The following is a 5,524-nucleotide window of genomic DNA, read 5'->3' on the forward strand; positions in this document are numbered from 1 at the left end:
ATTGTTATAGTGCATGCTAAAAAACGTTATCCAATAAAATCGATAGTGAGCCGTATAGTTTGAGTGTTCCAAATATTAAGAAGAACGATCTAGAAGATTACAATCCCACCGGGGATCACTCTAATGTGCTGCTGCTGCTAATTTGTTCATCCGTTGTGTGCTGCTGTAAAAGTGCTTCAACCGATTCAGGACACCTCCACCCCCACGAATTCTGGTGTAATGCGACGAAAACCACACAGCGTAGGGTAAGCGCCACCACTGCCTTTTACCGAAAAAATCCAGAAAAGGTAATTGAATAATTTTACTTTTGATTTCATCGACCAAAAACTTGTGCTCGCTCCTTAATATGTTGTAAGTTTGAGGTGGATTTCGTAAAAGTGATTTGATGATATCTTCGTCATATTTCATTCAATATTACTACTCCTTAACTCATTTTAAATATAATAAAATTAACTTGCGTATCATGCCTTTAACTTCATGGCCTCAGTTTCGTCACCTCGCTGAGTGTGTTCCATCAAAGACGAGCTCTGAAAGGCGCCTGGGGTCCAATGGACCCCAGGTATCCCTTTTAGGGTTAATATCAATCATGTTCAAAGTTTCTTTGACTGATTATGTTTTGAACGAGATCTAGATTTTTTTAAATCGGAAGCAAATTTGCTTTGAAGCCGCCATATTTTTGAAACTTTTGATCAAAAGTGTACCTAGGTTTCTCCAACTTTCTCAACAAGACAAAGCAGAGAGATCCGTCGTTCAATGAAACCTCTGATCACCGTATGAATCATTTCGATGTTTGCCGAAGCAAGAAGACATAAATTCTCCTCGATTTAATTATTTAGTTGTCCTATCCATTTCAAGAGCGATGCTGACTCACGATTTCATGTTTTCCTCTGCTTTGGGTGTTCTAGTAATTAGTTAGCTAGTTGATGTTGTTTGCTAGTAGTATACATTTGAATGTTTTTCTTATTATATTTCTGGCGTTTAGACAAGTTACATAAATGAACACTTTAGCAGTTACTAAATGAGACGTTTCTTTAACGTTTGGGAGACACGAAGATATTCTTGAATAATGCAGAAGAGTTGGTATGTATATAATTAAGTACCATAATTTAACTTTAAATTGAAAGATGGAAATGGTTAAATACGATTGGCATAGCATTTTTGCGGACTTGCCACTGCACAGTTGATATGGGATTTTGCATACTAGTTATAAAACTATGGAATACGAAATGGGAAGTAAAATCAGGAATTGCTATGGAAAAATGTGAAAAATGTGATAAGCTTTATAGTGTTGATACATCCAGAGTAAAAACTTAAAATAGTATTTAGATAAACAAGGTCAACCGAATCAAGTTCAGAGAACAAGCACATTTGTTGTGGTGGGTGCTCGTGACGACAGTGTGCCTAATGTGAACAAGTCATCAGTGTTGTATGTCTGCGAAAAACGCATGCAGAAGAGCAGTAGGCAGTGGGCAATAAACGCAGTCAGTCAGTGATTCAAACATCGGCGGTGGTTCGGTTCAAGGCACATTGGTTGGATTGGAAGCATTGGCATGGGGGAGAAGAAAACCAAAATACAGCAGAAAGCATATGCGACTCACCATACAATTACAGGGGCCAATATAAATAGTTGTAGTTTCTCGGGCAGGTGATTGACGTCAGTCCAATCTGGAGGAATCAACGTTCGGCTGCGACTACTTCTTCGATTCCCGTTTGATCAATTATCACTCAGCTCCACACCAAAGTTGGCCCGGTACGGTATATTGGTTTGGTAGGTTCACACACAACACTTTCGATTCGAGAGGTACCTAATGGCCAAATGTGCGATAACAGCGCGCGGGGGCAAGATTACAAACCGAACTGATAGCAACTGCTTAGATGTACACTTGGATTCCCAACTTTTCGTTTTTATTGTCGCGTGGATTACAACCAATAACTAACAAAGTACTCTTTGAACTGGGCGGCTGCACTTGTTCGTTTGGCCTGCTTGGATCAGGGAGTGACACAGGGCTAGGAAATTCTTAGTTCCCACAGCGAGACCTAAACAAACTGTAACCGTGGGAAGCAAACGGAGAAAATCCTGGACTAATTGATTATTTCAGTTTGACACACTGGTGAAACCCGTCGTCGTCCGATATCTAATAATTGATTTGATTGTTACTTTGTTCTACTTAACACGCACTCGGTTGTTGCTAACTCTTAGCCAACAAGTCACAATTTCTAAATCAAAACTAAAGTTTCACAAAAATATCACTGTTTTCAACCTTAACCTCTATCCACTTCAACCGCTACAAATCGTCTGACCGGCGAGCGACAGTTTTCCGGACGGTGGAAGTATGTGTTCTGGAAAATCGCCAGTGAGAAAAACTCACCACACGACGGTGAGAAAACAAAAATCGCTGCTCACGCTCACGACGAAGACGCGAACAGTGTGCTGCGGTGCTGACGGGTTGGCGGACGGAACGTGTGTGAGCAGTCTCCAGTCAAACGCAGTAGGCACTCGCGTACCAACGCTGGTTGCTGTTCACGCGAGCTCGACGGCCTACTATGTACTACTAATACTGCCCGACGCGCAGCCCGTTGAGGTGGTATCCACTACGATGCGATGATGGGCGAGAGCGCACGGTGTGCGGAGTGTGGCTTACTGTGTTAGGTTGCACAGTGGGAAAACAATCATGAAAATGGGAATAATAATCGACGTGATAATAGTTTTGTCGTTACAAGGCCCTGACAGAAGACCAATGCCTTATTAGATGCAAATAGATTGCCGATATTTCAGGCGTTTTTGTAATTTTATAATTATATGGGTGAATTGGGGCAAATCTCGCCACTTGCAACAAATATTCTAAACTTTTTTGATTACAGTGTCTCTTTTTCGGAATTTCTTGAGAAATTTGTTCATGGATTACCCCACAAATTCCTTAACGGACTTTTTTTCAAATTTAGTTATTTCTTTTTTTTATCTTTATTAACGAGATTTTCAGCCCAGGGCTGGTTCATCTCGGATTTCTTTATTTATTTTTTTCCAGGAGCACCTTTTGTTTTTTACAGAGATTAATTCAGATATTTCACTAGCTATTCCTTCCTCCGAAATTAAAAAAAAAAGATTATTTTAGGATAGCTTGCATTGATTGCTTCCAACATTTCTCTATGAACTTATTTAGAAATCCTTTAAGTTAGTTATAAATCACTTTATAACATCAGACAATCTTTGAAGGACTCCTCAAGATCCATGGTTACTTTTAGAAATTCCTCCATGGATTCCTTTAAACAATCCTACAATCCTGTATGTCTTCTGATATCTGCCCAGCTTTTCAATCAGAAAGGCTCCTGAGAGTTTTCAAGAAATTCTACCAGGAATTCCTTCGGAGAGTTTTTTTTCTGAGAATTCTTCCAAGGATTCTTTTAGGAAATAATAGTTTTTTTAGAAATTGCAGAGAATTTCCCAAAAATTAATTCAAAAACTCTTTTATAAAACCTTGTTTGGATTCCTTCCGAAATTGCTACATAGACTACTTTAGATTTCAAGAAAATTTTCCAGGATTTCTTTTCAAGAAGTCTTCTACGGTTTCTTTGCTTCAAAAAGTCCTCTGAATTTCCTTCAGAAGTCCTTTAGAAATTTGCCAAAGAATTTTATTGGAAAAACTTCCACGGATTTTCTCAGAAATTTTTCCATAGTTTCTACCCAAAATCTGTACTAGAAGTCTTTCAGGAAATCATCCATGGGTTCATTTAGAAATGTTACCTTTCAGAAAAAAATGTTCAAAATTCCTCCAAAAATTTCTCAGTAAATTTTCAACAATTCTTATAAAGTTTCCTTCAATTTTTTTCAGGAATTCCAAGCCTTCCGGGAATTTTCAAGATATAGAGATTTCTTCCAGAATTTTTTTTTTATTAAATAATAGTTTACTCTACATTTTTCTCCAAAAGTTTCCAGAAATTACTCCAGAAGTTAATTCAAGAACTCCTTTATAAAACCTTCTTTGAATTCCTTCCGAAATGGCTCCATGAATTACTTTAGATTTTTCAGAAAGTCCTTCAGGAATTCTATTCAAGAAGTCTTCCACGGTTTTTCTGTAAAAGTTCTTTTAGATTATCTTCCAAAATTTTATAGAATTTTCTTTAAAAGATCCTCCAAAATTTTTTCAAAGGATTTATTTAGAAAAACTTCCATGGTTTGTTTCATAAATCCGTACGAGAAGTCTTTCGGGAAATCATCCATGGGTTCATTCGGAAATGTTTTCAGCGACTGCTTCAGAAAATCAAAAGTGCAGTTTGAGGAACCAGATATTTCTCTCAGGATTTTTTATTAGAAAATCTTTAACAACTCTTCCACAGTTTCCTTCAGAAATTCTTCCAGGGATTTCCTTGGAAATTTGTCTGCAGATTCCTACGGAAATTCTTTTAGAAATTTCTCCCTGAGTTTCTTCAAGGATTCCTTTGAGAAATTTTCTATGGATTCCTTCTAAAATTGGTCCATGGATTCCTTTAGAAGTTACTCCAACAAATCGGTCTGGAAATCTATCAAGACTTACTTTCAGAAACTCTTCCATTGTTTTTTCAGAAATTCTTCCAAGGATTCTTTAGGAAATCTCGCCAGGACTTCCTTAAGATACCTCCCCCCCCAAATTTCTCAGATTTTTTTAGGTAAATTTCCATGAACCTCTCTCAAAACTCTGCCAGGAATCACTTTTGATTTCTTCGGGAATTTCTCTAGGCATACCCTCAGACTTTTCTATAGTGATTGGATATTACTTGTTGAGTTGTTGAGGACTTGCTTTACATAAATATGTGATTCTTCAGGGATTCATTCAGACAATTTCACCAGAATTCCTCCAGAGATTCTTACAATATTACTTTCCATCCATGTTTTCCCGGAAATTACTTCGACATTCCCACTAAAGATAATTCTGAGAATTTCTTCACGGGTTCTTTGAGAAACCAATTCAGAAATATTCTCTAGGAATTTCTGCAGATTTTTTTAAACATTTGAAAAACATATTTTCTAGTGATCTCTGCAGAAACTTATATAGACGTGTCTTAAATTCCTCCGGGATTATGTCCATTGAACGCTCCAGGATTACTTTCGGAAAACCCTCCAAGAATTTTATAAAAGGATTTCTCCAGGTATTTTCCTAAAAACTCCTTAATAACTTTTCTAGGAATTTCATCAAGGGTTTCTCTAGAAGCTTCCCAAGTATTCCTTCAAGAATTTCCTTGAGAATTTCTTAGTTATCCCTCTAGAGATTTATTCAAAGAAACTTTTGAGACTTTTAATTGGATTGTACTGGAAATTTTCCCAGAAATTCTTTTGGGACCGGTCTTCAGAAATTTTTCCACAAAATGGTGGGGATTTATTCCGGAGATTTCAGGTAATTCCTTCAAAAATCATTCCATGGAGTTTTCCATAAATTCCTTTTAATTTTTTCTTAATCCTATATAGGTTGATGCTTTCAGAAATTCTTCCGTGTTCTTCCAACAATTCCTTGGGAAATTCATTTAGGAATATCTGCAGAAATTTGTGCAA

Source organism: Aedes albopictus, chromosome 2 (genome assembly GCF_035046485.1).
Source record: "Aedes albopictus strain Foshan chromosome 2, AalbF5, whole genome shotgun sequence".
Taxonomy (NCBI): Eukaryota; Metazoa; Arthropoda; class Insecta; order Diptera; family Culicidae; genus Aedes; species Aedes albopictus.